Consider the following 15,353-nt stretch of genomic DNA (forward strand, 5'->3'; position numbering starts at 1 on the left):
CCGCGGATTTTTGAGAACCCGTGATTTCACTCTCAGGGCGAGAAGTACCCTGGTTGTCGTCGGTGACAACAGCCCGTTCTTCGACTTCCCCACCTTCAGGAAGAGGAGGAAGAGAAGCTAGAACTGGATGATTCTACAAGGACAAGGAATGTCGACAAGAAGTTACGCAAGGGATATCAGCAAAATAGTAGTCGACAAATATTAAAAAAGTCGAGATGACAAAATAATAGTCAAACAAAAAATTACCTCGGGGAGGGCATTGGTGCCACTATATGGCTTCACGCAGCAAGAGGATGGAATAGCATCTTTCTTGCTGAGCGAAGAAATTCTTCGGATAAGCTTCTCCAAGTCCTTTACAGAAAGGTCTTTGGAGAGCCGGTCGACATCTTCTTCGCCAGCATACATCCAAAGGGGATTTTGCGAGCTTGTAAAGGCTGCACTCTAATCCTAAGGAAATACGCTGTGATCTGGATACCCGACAATTCTTTGCCACGGATGTTTTGAAGCTCGTGGATACGGGACATCAGTGCCTCTATCGTCGTTTTTTCTTCTTCGGTAGCTTCCGCGTCCCAGGATCGGCGGCGAAGAATTTTGGCACCTCCATTGAAAGGAGCTATGTTGTACTCTACCGAGTCGGAGCTTTCTTCGTGCACATAAAGCCATCTTTTGCGCCACCCTTGGACGGAGTCGGGGAATTTGACGTCAAAATACTCGACGTCAGAGCAAACACAAATAACAACACCGCCTATGTTGTAGGCGATGTTGTGGGAGCCGTTGCGGCGGAGGCAGAAGATACGCTTCCATAGAGCCCAATTAGGATGGGCTCCGAAGAAGCACTCGCAAAGAGTAATGAAAATAGAGACATGGAGGATGCAATTGGGAGTCAGATGATGCAGCTGCAACCCGTAAACAAAGAGAAGACCGCGGAGGAAATCGTGAATGGGGGTAGAAAGACCGTGGATAAGATGGTCAACGAAACTAACCCGATACTCGATAGGAAACGATGGGTAGCTTTCTTCGCTGGGGAAGAGCAGCGCGTCCTTTTTCTTCATCAACCCGAGCTTCTTCATCAGGTTGAGATCTTGATTGGAAATCTTGGATCTCTCCCACTCCAGATCTTTCGCCGCCATCTTTGATTCAGGAGTGCTGTGCCTGGTGAGCCGTGCGCGTGGTGGCATCAACAATGGCGTAGACGTGAAAGTGCGAGTGTGGCTGAGCTCAGGAAGTGTTGGGCGCAATGGGGATTTTTGGAGAGGAGAGCAGAGGTGCGGTGCAGGCGGAAGGATGAACGGAGGAAGAAGAAGACCTTATATAGGGAATTGGCGAATCGGTGCACCGTTGGATGGAATAATTTTGAGATGGATGATGTACACGTGGCTAAGGGGTAAAAGTGTATTTTGACTGTGAAGGAACGGAACGGGCGCTACAGTGCGTGCGCCAGAAAAAGCGGAGGACGTGTGTCCCCCACTTGCACGACGTGTCAAATTGATGAGGGTTTTGGGCCCGCAAGACAGAGAGAGCAGTGCTCGCGTCTTCCCGATATAGTGATTGTGGCTATCGTCAGTAATGATGTCACCTTGCCAAGAGAAAATCTCGGCTGTGAAGATTAATGAAATTGGCAACAGGAAAAGACTATTGATTATCTCGAGAGCCTTTGATCAAATACAAAGTTTTGGATCAAATGGTCGGGGGCTACTTTTGGAAAAAGAAATTTCGGGAATGACAAAATAGAAATGGCGAGAGCCTATGATCAAAAGCAAGCATTTGTTCATAGCCTCGGGGGCTACTCCCATTGGGAGCGCTGGTCGCGCACCCGATAGAGATAAAAGTTCGAGAAAGAATAGCAATATAGCGACATAAGGCATTAAAGTTTTGAGCCTACAACCAAGTACAAGTCCTTGGCTGTAGCCTCGGGGGCTACTCCCATCGGGAATGCTGTTCGCGTGCCCGATGAAATTATAAAAAGTTTAATGAGTATATTTCGAGTTATACACATAACTCTCCATATACTCCCATCGGGAAGACAAGATAAGTCATCCGTTGACTCAATAAAAATGTGCTATTCCAACAGCCGAAAAAGCACTCGACAATATATTCTCAGAACGCCTAAGTTGCGAACAAATCTCTGAATGCCGCAAAACTTTGCGAAGGTAAGACCCCAGATCCGTTCTGAGCGGCGTGGCACCGTCTCTGACGTCGGTTTGCTACTTTTTTCCGTATCAGCAGATACGAAGAAAAATCCTAACGGACGCGTTAGGTACCTGATAAAATATGGCTGGGACTCGACAGATGGTAAGACCTTAAGCGGCACCTATTGAGTTAACACCAGTATCCTGATGGCGTGTAAAGCACACGTCTGTTGGGAACCCCAAGAGGAAGGTGTGATGCGTACAGCAGCAAGTTTTCCCTCAGAAAGAAACCAAGGTTTATCGAACCAGGAGGAGCCAAGAAGCACGTCGAAGGTTGATGGCGGCGGGATGTAGTGCGGCGCAACACCGGGGATTCCGGCGCCAACGTGGAACCTGCACAACACAACCAAATTACTTTGCCCCAACGAAACGAGTGAGGTTGTCAACCTCACCGGCTTGCTTGTAACAAAGGATTAGATGTATAGTGTGGATGATGATTGTTTGCGAGAAAACAGTAGAACAAGTATTGCAGTAGATTGTATTCAATGTAAAAGAATGGACCGGGGTCCACAGTTCACTAGATGTGTCTCTCCCATAAGATAAACAGCATGTTGGGTGAACAAATTACAGTCGGGCAATTGACAAATAGAGAGGGCATGACCATGCACATACATGATATGATGAGTATAGTGAGATTTAATTGGGCATTACGACAAAGTACATAGACCGCTATCCGGCATGCATCTATGCCTAAAAAGTCCACCTTCGAGTTATCATCCGAACCCCTTCCGGTATTAAGTTGCAAACAACGGACAATTGCATTAAGTATGGTGCGTAATGTAATCAATAACTACATCCTCGGACATAGCATCAATGTTTTATCCCTAGTGGCAACGACACATCCACAACCTTAGAACTTTACGTCATCTGTCCCGGATTTAATGGAGGCATGAACCCACTATCGAGCATAAATACTCCCTCTTGGAGTTAAGAGTAAAAACTTGGCCGAGCCTCTACTAATAACGGAGAGCATGCAAGATCATAAACAACACATAGGTAATAGATTGATAATCAACATAACATAGTATTCTCTATCCATCGGATCCCGACAAACACAACATATAGCATTACGGATAGATGATCTTGATCATGTTAGGCAGCTCACAAGATCCAGACAATGAAGCACATAAGGAGAAGACGACCATCTAGCTACTGCTATGGACCCATAGTCCGAGGGGTGAACTACTCACTCATCACTCCGGAGGCGACCATGGCGGTGAAGAGTCCTCCGGGAGATGATTCCCCTCTCCGGCGGGGTGCCGGAGGCGATCTCCTGAATCCCCGAGATGGGATTGGCGGCGGCGGCGTCTGCGGAAGGTTTTTCGTATCGTGGCTCTCGGTGCGGGGGTTTCGCGACGAAGACTATATGTAGGCGGAAGGGCAGCCTCGGAGGGGTCACGGGGGCCCCACACGCTAGGGCCGCGCGGGCCCCCTTGGGCCGCGCCGCCCTAGTGTGGCGGCGCCCCGTGGCCCCACTTCGTCTTCTCTTCGGTCTTCTGGAAGCTTCGTGGCAAAATAGGCCCATGGGCGTTGATTTCGTCCAATTCGAGAATATTTCCTTACTAGGATTTCGAAACCAAAAACGGCGAAAACGACAAGCGGCTCTTCGGCATCTCGTTAATAGGTTAGTGCCGGAAAATGCATAAATATGACATAAAGTATGCATAAAACATGTAGATATCATCAATAATGTGGCATGGAACATAAGAAATTATCGATACGTCGGAGACGTATCGGCATCCCCAAGCTTAGTTCTGCTCGTCCGAGCAGGTAAACAATAACAAAGATAATTTACGGAGTGACATGCCATCATAACCTTGATCATACTATTGTAAGCATATGTAATGAATGCAGCGATCAAAACAATGGTAATGACATGAGTAAACAAATGAATCATAAAGCAAAGACTTTTCATGAATAGTACTTTCAAGACAAGCATCAAGAAGTCTTGCATAAGAGTTAACTCATAAAGCAATAAATCAAAGTAAAGGTATTGAAGCAAAACAAAGGAAGATTAAGTTTCAGCGGTTGCTTTCAACTTGTAACATGTATATCTCATGGATTTTGTCAATGTAAAGTAATATAACAAGTGCAATATGCGGAATCAATGCACAGTTCACACAAGTGTTTACTTCTTGAGGTGGAGAGAGATAGGTGAACTGACTCAACATAAAAGTAAAAGAAAGGCCCTTCGCAGAGGGAAGCATTGATTGCTATATTTGTGCTAGAGCTTTGGTTTTGAAAACGAGAAACAATTTTGTCAACGGTAGTAATAAAGCATATGTATCATGTAAATTATATCTTACAAGTTGCAAGCCTCATGCATAGTATACTAATAGTGCCCGCACCTTGTCCTAATTAGCTCGGATTACCGGGATTATCATCGCAATACACATGTTTTAACCAAGTGTCACAAAGGGGTACCTCTATGCCGCCTAAGGTCTAAGGAGAAAGTTCGCATTGGATTTCTCGCTTTTGATTATTCTCAACTTAGACATCCATACCGGGACAACATAGACAACAGATAATGGACTCCTCTTTAATGCATGAGCATGTAGCAACAATTAATGTTCTCATATGAGATTGACGATATATGTCCAAAACTGAAACTTCCACCATGATTCATGGCTTTAGTTAGCGGCCCAATGTTCTTCTCTAACAATATGCATGCTCTAACCATTAAATGAGTGGTAAATCTCCCTTACTTCGGACAAGATGGACATGCATAGCAACTCACATGATATTCAACAAAGAGTAGTTGATGGCGTCCCCGGGAACATGGTTATCGCACAACAAGCAACTTAATAAGAGATAAAGTGCATAAATACATATTCAATACCACAATAGTTTTTAGGCTATTTGTCCCATGAGCTATATATTGCAAAGGTAAAGAATGGAAATTTTAAAGGTAGCACTCAAGCAATTTACTTTGGAATGGCGGATAAATACCATGTAGTAGGTAGGTATGGTGGACACAAATGGCATAGTGGTTGGCTCAAGGATTTTGGATGCATGAGAAGTATTCCCTCTCGATACAAGGTTTAGGCTAGCAAGGTTATTTGAAACAAACACAAGGATGAACCAGTGCAGCAAAACTCACATAAAAGACACATTGTAAACATTATAAGACTCTACACCGTCTTCCTTGCTGTTCAAAACTCAATACTAGAAATTATCTAGACTTTAGAGAGACCAAATATGCAAACCAAATTTTAGCAAGCTCTATGTATTTCTTCATTAATAGGTGAAAAGTATATGATGCAAGAGCTTAAACATGAGCACAACAATTGCCAAGTATCAAATTATTCAAGACATTTTAGAATTACTACATGTAGCATTTCCCGATTCCAACCATATAACAATTTAACGAAGAAGATTCAACCTTCGCCATGAATACTATGAGTAAAGCCTAAGGACATATTTGTCCATATGCAACAGCGGAGCATGTCTTTCTCCCACACAATGAATGCTAGGATCCATTTTATTCAAAAAAACAAAAAACAAAAACAAAAACAAACCGACGCTCCAAGCAAAGCACATAAGATGTGATGGAATAAAAATATAGTTTCAGGGGAGGAACCTGATAATGTTGTCGATGAAGAAGGGGATGCCTTGGGCATCCCCAAGCTTAGACGCTTGAGTCTTCTTAAAATATGCAGGGGTGAACCACCGGGGCATCCCCAAGCTTAGAGCTTTCACTCTCCTTGATCATATTGTATGATCCTTGAAAACTTCCTCCACACCAAACTCGAAACAACTCATTAGAGGGTTAGTGCATAATAAAAATTCACATGTTCGGAGGTGACATAATCATTCTTAACACTTCTGTACATTGCACAAAGCTACTTGGACATTAATGGAACAAAGAAATTCATCCATCATAGCAAAAGAGGCAATGCGAAATAAAAGACAGAATCTGTCAAAACGAACGATCCGTAAAGACGGATTTTATTGAGGCACCAGACTTGCTCAAATGAAAATGCTCAAATTGAATGAAAGTTGCGTACATATCCGAGGATCACGCACGTAAATTGGCATATTTTTCCGAGCCACCTACAGAGAGGCAGGTCGAAATTCGTGACGACAAAGAAATGCTGTTTACGCGCAGTAATCCAAATCTAGTATGAACCTTACTATCAACGACTTTACTTGGCACAACAATGCACAAAACTAAGATAAGGAGATGTTGCTACACTAGTAAAAAACTTCTAAGACTCAAATATAAAATAAAAGTACTGTAGTAAAAACATGGGTTGTCTCCCATAAGCGCTTTTCTTTAACGCCTTTCAGCTAGGCGCAGAAAGTGTATATCAAGTGTTATCAAGAGACGAAGTATCAACATCATAACTTGTTCTAATAATAGAATCCAAAGGTAACTTCATTCTCTTTCTAGGGAAGTGTTCCATACCTTTCTTGAGAGGAAATTGATATTTAATATTACCTTCCTTCATATCAATGATAGCACCAACGGTTCGAAGAAAAGGTCTTCCCAATATAATGGGACAAGATGCATTGCATTCAATATCCAAGACAACAAAATCAACGGGGACAAGGTTATTGTTAACGGTAATGCGAAAATTATCAATTCTCCCCAAAGGTTTCTTTATAGCATTATCAACAAGATTAACATCCAAATAACAATTTTTTAATGGTGGCAAGTCAAACATATTATAAATTTTCTTAGGCATAACGGAAATACTTGCACCAAGATCACATAAAGCATTACAATCAAAGTCATTGACCTTCATCTTAATGATGGGCTCCCAACCATCCTCTAGCTTCCTAGGAATAGAAGCTTCACGTTCTAGTTTCTCTTCTCTAGCTTTTATGAGAGCATTTGTAATATATTTTGTGAAAGCTAAGTTTATGGCACTAGCATTAGGACTCTTAGCAAGTTTTTGTAAGAACTTTATAACTTCAGAGATGTGACAATCATCAAAATCCAAACCATTACAATCTAAAGCAATGGGATCATCATCCCCAATGTTGGAAAAATTTTCGACAGTTTTATCACGAGCGATTTCAGTGAGTTTTAGCGAGTTTCAGCGAGTTTGCACGCTTTGCACTAGGAGTAGTAACATTGCCAACACCAATTATTTTACCATTGATAGTAGGAGGTGCAGCAACATGTGAATCATTAACTTTACTAGTGGTGGTAATAGTCCAAACTTTAGCTACATTATTCTCTTTAGCTAGTTTTTCATTTTCTTCTCTTTCCCACCTAGCATGCAATTCGGCCATCAATCTTATATTCTCATTAATTCTAACTTGGATGGCATTTGCTGTAGTAACAATTTTATTTTCAATATCCTTATTAGGCATAACTTTCGACTTCAAAAGATCAACATGAGAGTAAAGACTATCAACCTTAGAAGCGAGAATATCAATTTTATTGAGCTTTTCCTCAACAGATTTGTTAAAAGCAGTTTGTGTACTAATAAATTCTTTAAGCATAGCTTCAAGTCCAGGCGGTGTATTCCTATTATTGTTGTAAGAATTCCCATAAGAATTACCATAACCGTTCCCATTATTATAAGGATATGGCCTATAGTTATTACTAGAATTGTTCCGATAAGCATTGTTGTTGAAATTATTATTTTTAATGAAGTTTACATCAACATGTTCTTCTTTTGCAACCAATGAAGCTAACGGAACATTATTAGGATCAACATTAGTCTTATAATTCACAAGCATAGACATAATAGCATCAATCTTATCACTCAAGGAAGAGGTTTCTTCGACAGAATTTACCTTCTTACCTTGTGGAGCTCTTTCCGTGTGCCATTCAGAGTAATTAATCATCATATTATCAAGAAACTTTGTTGCTTCGCCAAGAGTGATGGACATAAAGGTACCTCCAGCAGCTGAATCCAATAGGTTCCGCGAAGAAAAGTTCGATCTGCATAAAAGGTTTGGATGATCATCCAAGTAGTCAGTCCATGGGTTGGGCAATTTTTAACCAAAGATTTCATTCTTTCCCAAGCTTGTGCAACATGCTCACTATCCAATTGTTTAAAATTCATTATGCTACTCCTCAAAGATATAATTTTAGCAGGGGGATAATATCTACCAATAAAAGCATCCTTGCATTTAGTCCATGAATCAATACTATTCTTAGGCGAGAGATAGCAACCAATCTTTAGCTCTTCCTCTTAATGAGAAAGGAAACAATTTTAATTTTATAATGTCACCATCTACATCTTTATACTTTTGCATTTCACACAATTCAACAAAATTATTGAGATGGGTAGCGACATCATCAGAACTAACACCGGAAAATTGCTCTCGCATAACAAGATTCAGTAAAGTAGGTTTAATTTCAAAGAATTCTGCTGTAGTAGCGGGTGGAGCAATAGGTGTGCATAAGAAATCATTATTATTTGTGGTTGTGAAGTCATACAACTTAGTATTTTCAGGAGTAGCCATTTTAGCAGTAGCAAATAAAGCAAACTAGATAAAGTAAATGCAAGTAACTAATTTTTTTTTGTGTTTTTGATATAGAGTGCAAGACAGTAAATAAAGTAAATCTAGCAACTAATTTTTTTGTGTTTTGATATAATGTAGCAAACAAAGTAGTAAATAAAATAAATCAAGACAAAACAAAGTAAAGAGATTGGATTGTGGAGACTCCCCTTGCAGCGTGTCTTGATCTCCCCGGCAACAGCGCCAGAAAAAGTGCTTGATGGCGTGTAAAGCACACGTCCGTTGGGAACCCCAAGAGGAAGGTGTGATGCGTACATCAGCAAGTTTTCCCTCAGAAAGAAACCAAGGTTTACCGAACCAGGAGGAGCCAAGAAGCACGTCGAAGGTTGATGGCGGCGGGATGTAGTGCGGCGCAACACCAGGGATTCCGGCGCCAACGTGGAACCTGCACAACACAACCAAAGTACTTTGCCCCAACGAAACGATGAGGTTGTCAATCTCACCGAGCTTGCTGTAACAAAGGATTAGATGTATAGTGTGGATGATGATTGTTTGCGAGAAAACGAGTAGAACAAGTCTTGCGAGTAGATTGTATTCAATGTAAAAGAATGGACCGGGGTCCACGAGTTCACTAGAGGTGTCTCTCCCATAAGATAAACGAGCATGTTGGGTGAACAAATTACAGTCGGGCAATTGACAAATAGAGAGGGCATGACCATGCACATACATGATATGATGAGTATAGTGAGATTTAATTGGGCATTACGACAAAGTACATAGACCGCTATCCGAGCATGCATCTATGCCTAAAAAGTCCACCTTCAGGTTATCATCCGAACCCCTTCCAGTATTAAGTTGCAAACAACGAGACAATTGCATTAAGTATGGTGCGTAATGTAATCAATAACTACATCCTCGGACATAGCATCAATGTTTTATCCCTAGTGGCAACAGCACATCCACAACCTTAGAACTTTCGTCACTCGTCCCAGATTTAATGGAGGCATGAACCCACTATCGAGAATAAATACTCCCTCTTGGAGTTAAGAGTAAAAACTTGGCCAGGGCCTCTACTAATAACGGAGAGCATGCAAGATCATAAACAACACATAGGTAATAGATTGATAATCAACATAACATAGTATTCTCTATCCATCGGATCCCGACAAACACAACATATAGCATTACAGATAGATGATCTTGATCATGTTAGGCAGCTCACAAGATCCGACAATGAAGCACATAAGGAGAAGACGACCATCTAGCTACTGCTATGGACCCATAGTCCGGGGTGAACTACTCACTCATCACTCCGGAGGCGACCATGGCGGTGAAGAGTCCTCCGGGAGATGATTCCCCTCTCCGGCAGGGTGCGAGAGGCGATCTCCTGAATCCCCGAGATGGGATTGGCGGCGGCGGCGTCTGCGGAAGGTTTTCCGTATCGTGGCTCTCGACTGGGGGTTTCGCGACGAAGACTATATGTAGGCGGAAGGGCAGCCTCGGAGGGGTCACGGGGGCCCCACACGCTAGGGCCGCGCGGGCCCCCCTGGGCCGCGCCGCCCTAGTGTGGCGGCGCCCCGTGGCCCCACTTCGTCTTCTCTTCGGTCTTCTGGAAGCTTCGTGGCAAAATAGGCCCCTGGGCGTTGATTTCGTCCAATTCCGAGAATATTTCCTTACTAGGATTTCTGAAACCAAAAACAGCAGAAAACAAGAATCGGCTCTTCGGCATCTCGTTAATAGGTTAGTGCCGGAAAATGCATAATAATGACATATAATGTGTATAAAACATGTGAGTATCATCAATAAAGTAGCATGGAACATAAGAAATTATAGATAAAACATGTAGATATCATCAACAATGTGGCATGGAACATAAGAAATTATCGATACGTCGGAGACGTATCATATCCCGAGATCATGTCCAGGGACTTGATCTTGAAGTAGGTTTTTGCGGATTGCCACTAGAGCAGTTAACTAGTACCTGATCCGTCAGATGAACTAGCCCCAACTACCATTATCCCTGTACAATATATAATTGCGTATCCAAAGATATGTGATAAGTTTGGCGGAGTTATTGGATGATTATAAAGTTGGAGATTTTCCTTGATTCTTCGATTCAAGCGAAATCTCGGGGGCTACTGACATAGGCATCCCCAATGGGCCTGCCAAAGATGGTACACGGGGTTTACTGAAGGCCCACGAGTCGAAGATTATGAAGTTTGGAAGCCCAGATTAGTACCAAGGAAAGTTAGAGTTGTATTAGGAAATATAGACTTGTAATTTTACGGGACGGGTTAGAAACCCTCCCGGACTCTGTATCTTGTGTATTACGAATCCCTCGGCTCCGCCTCCTATATAAGGGGGAGTCGAGGGACAAAGAGAGGATCGACTGATTGTTTCACGCAACCCTAATTTTCAGAATCGTTGAGTACTTTTCGGCTGAAACCTTCGAGATCTACTTGCCCTCTACTTCCGACTAAAACCCTAGTCTACAATACGTAGGCATTGATAAGTTAATCCCTTGTCAGATGGAGCAGCAGATTCTGGACTACCAACAGCACCAGACATAGATGATGCAGCAGATGCAACAGCAGCAATAGATGATCCAACAGCACCAGGCACAGATGAACTGGCTGATGAGCCAGACCAATCTGTCTTCTCCACCGGGGAGTCTTCCTCTTCCTCGTTTCTCCTTGTTGTGGATGCCGCCACCGTCCACTCAGAGCCCGGTGACCACACCTTTCACCGTGAACAACACGAACATCATCCGGAACCTGATCCCCGGTGACTCCTCCTACACTTGTGCCCAACCCGCTTCTTGTACTTGTTCAAGTGTAGCCATGGATCCATGCTTGTTCAATTCCATGTCAACATGCAGATTCTACTACTTGTTCAATTCCATGTCAATATGCAAATGCAAATGCTAATTCCATCAACCTTGTAGGAAGAGGACAAGGCAATGACGATGATGCCATGGGAAGCAATGGAGGAGGACAAGGTTGATGGAATCGATTCTATGAACTCGTCGTCGTGCACTTATCGTTGTTGTAATGGATTGTATGCACTTGTAATGGATTGTAATAATGGACATTGATATTTAACTTGTATGGATGGACTCTATGTAATGGATTGTATGCATGGATATGTGTGTTCGATGTATTTGTGGTGTTGTCGATGTGTTTAATGATGATATGTTGAAGATTATATGGTGTATATGCTCTATTGTCAAATGTTATTTTTAAAATGCAGGGAATATTCAAAAACAGCAAAAAATGAAAAAAAAAACAGGAGCCTTTGCCATGTGTATATGCACACGGCAAAGGACTTTTGGTCACTGTGACGTGTGCACACGCATGACAAAGGAGCCACGTGGCGCGCAGCTGTGCTCCTGGGAGGTCCTGGGGGAATGCCTGGAGGGGTCTTTGCTGTGCGGGTTGGGCTGAGGGCGCACGACAAAGGCAGCACCACGACAGAGGGCCGCCGCACAACAACGTACTCGCGCACGGCAAATAACATGACGCACGGCAAAGAGTTGCCGCACGGCAAAGAACACGCGCACGGGAAAGCACCTGCCGCACGGCAGCCCAGCGCACGCACGGCAAAGGCCTTTGCCGTGCGAAGTGGCGATGGGCACGACAATGAGACCGTTGCCATCGGAACCTTTGTCGGCCGGTCTTTGCCGTGTGACATCGGCAACCCCCTTGCCAGGCATATAGGGTCCTTTGTCGTGCGATTTGTCGCACGACATAGTGCAGTTTTCCCGTAGTGATGGTAGAATTGATAAGGTCAAGAGTCCACTTGGGGTATTTTAAAAAAGAGAGAAAATAAATGGGAATGCTATCTAAGCAAGATTTAATGGGAGTAATCCTAGTAGTATATGAGAGGAGTTTGTCCCTCCAACTAGCAACTATTTTGAGAATCTTATCTATCAAAGATCGAATATCTCCCATTGTTCAAAAAATCGGTCAAGATACCAATTTATCGTGAATTGAGTGGTAACCGATAAGATTTCGGCATATCGACTGATTTTTGCCGGAACTATTGTTTTCGCCGATTTTTAGTCTAAGTCGATATTTCGCCCGATTTTCAGTATGATCGCCGATATTTCGGTGAATTTTCAATGATATTTTTCTGAAATTCGGTCAAACCGTCGATATTTTCATCCTATGGTCTTGTAGAGCTGTGCATTAGCTCAAATTTTCCATTTTTTTATTGATTCAAATGCAAGTAATAAAGGTAATACTTCGGTTCAATGCTCTAATATTATTTTTTTACATAGCATATTATAGAAAAATTAGTGCCAAAAATTAGGACTTATAAAAAATAGGCCGATAAATGGCTGACCGATAAAATCGATTAATCGTCCGATAAGATATTAATCTTCATTTTGAGGTCGGCCGATAATTTAACGATTAAAGATTTCTTCAACATAGATATTTCCTAAGATTTTCATAGTGCAGGGGAAGTTCAACAACACAACCAAGATATTTCCTAAGTGGATCGGCTCAATTTTTCCATAATTTAGTCGCATCCTTGATACTTTTTGAAAACATGTCAAAACCTATTCGAGGTTAGTGGCATATTCCAGATTTTCATCAGAAAAAGTATGGCGTGATCTTCATATTAGAGGCAGATGACACCTCCTAGGCAATTTTAAGAAATAGCCATTCGATTAAGTTAGGCTCAACAATCTTAATTAACATTCTAATCAAGACATCCATTATAAGATTGAAGAGTAGTACGAAAGTGTACCCCCTTGTCTAAAAATTTACTGGTGTTAAATGAATTACAGATAATTTCATGCAATTTGACTACCATGGGTCCTCCATGAGTAGCATGCTTGATCCAAACAATGTTTGTCCCCAAAATATCTCTTTTTTCCGGGGGCACCGTGGAAAAAATATAGGCTAACATTGTCACTGGCCTTTTCATAATCTACTTATAGGAAGAGGCCCTTGGATTTATCATGTGAGAATAAGTGAATGATCTCATGAGCAGTAACTACACTTCCTAGGATGAATCCGTCTTTCATAAAGGCATATTGGTCGATAGAAGTATGAATTCCCGTAATGAGGGCAATCCTATTTGTGAGAAATTTTGTGAAGATTTTAAAAGAGCAGTTAAGAAGAATGATAGGCTTGAACCTATCATATTACTAGCATCTCTCTCCTTAGGGAATCCATTAGGGCGAGTAAGCTCCATCTGAATAAGATTCAAAGACAACCTTTTGATTTCCTCTTCAAAGAAGGGTGCTTCTAAGCTTCGATTCTGCTCGACAGAGATTTTCTCTTGAGGAGAGAATAAATCATCACACAAAGGGCAACAAAAAGATATTTTTAATTGATCCTTATAGAATTTTTTGGCTACATCTAACATACCTCTATCATCTGTCATATGCCCATCATGCCCTTCAAGAGAACGGGCAATCATTTTCCTGCTCCTCTGATTTGATACAGCATGGAAATATGTTGTATTACTATCACCTTCCTTCAAATATATATATATATGTACTACTTTGCAGGCAGTATGTACATTTTTTTACGTAGACTCATTTTATACGTATACATATGCATGTATTTCGGATATATAGTGCAAACTATAGGTTCACTTGCATTTTTTTCACAAAACTTTATTTGGAGTATCTTAGATATAGTATACGAACATACTCAAACCGATAAAGTATCATAGATACTTCCGTATGGTAGTATACTAGACATGGGTGTAACTACACCCAGGGGTAGGAAGTATTTATTATTATTATTATTATTATTATTATATATATATATATATATATATATATATCTCCGGATCTCTATTTGGCTTTGACTCCCTCTTTGAACCAAAGGTTATACATGTTAGCATAGATTTATTTTAATCTACCATGTTCTAATGTAGAGAACTCATCGATTTCGGCAATGGTATCTAAGGAATCATACTCATTTGTGAGCTCGTTTTTATATTTCTAATCCCCGACTATATTCTTGCTATAATCTTTTGACCACTTCCTAAACCTCCTCAGGTTTTGCTACCAAATGTTAATTGAATTTCTACCTCTAATAGCTAAATTCCAGTTTTCTCACCTAGCTCTTTGAAATCAGCTCTCATAGGCTACCATTTTTCAAATATATAAATGCCGGTCTCGGGATTAACCTAAATCAGCTCTTGTAGGCAACCAATTTTCATATATATAAATGGCAGGCTTGGGAATAGTAACCTAAACTAGCTTCCATAGGCCACCATTTTTGAAATATGTAAATGGTAGGCTTGGGAATAACCTCACAACCAGATTCCACTGAATTTGTGTGTGATAACTCCCAACTCTAGGGAGAGCTCTCATGAAAGCAAGGGAAAATTTGATCAAATTCTACATTGCAAAAAAACTCTACCAGTGTTAGACATGATCAAACTTTCTCAGTTGTTCCCCAAGTAAATTTCATATTACTTAACTTAACCCTAGAAGACTCCAAATCTAAACCGTGCATTAAATTTATCATTCCACTTGTGGTTAATAATACCATTAATTTCTAGGTGAAAAGATAAAAATACCATTACTTTTATCACTTAGAAATCTTACCAAATTAAAGTCACCACCAATTAAGGTGTGTCCTTGTACATAAACTCTTTTTTTTCTCTTCATAGGAGGAGTCATAGACCGTAATTACCCTAACTACAATGTCATTTGCCTTCAGCTTGACAATAACAAAAATAAATAAATTTCAAACTTTCCAGCTAATGATATCA

This window comes from Lolium rigidum, chromosome 7 (genome assembly GCF_022539505.1).
Source record: "Lolium rigidum isolate FL_2022 chromosome 7, APGP_CSIRO_Lrig_0.1, whole genome shotgun sequence".
NCBI lineage: Eukaryota > Viridiplantae > Streptophyta > Magnoliopsida > Poales > Poaceae > Lolium > Lolium rigidum.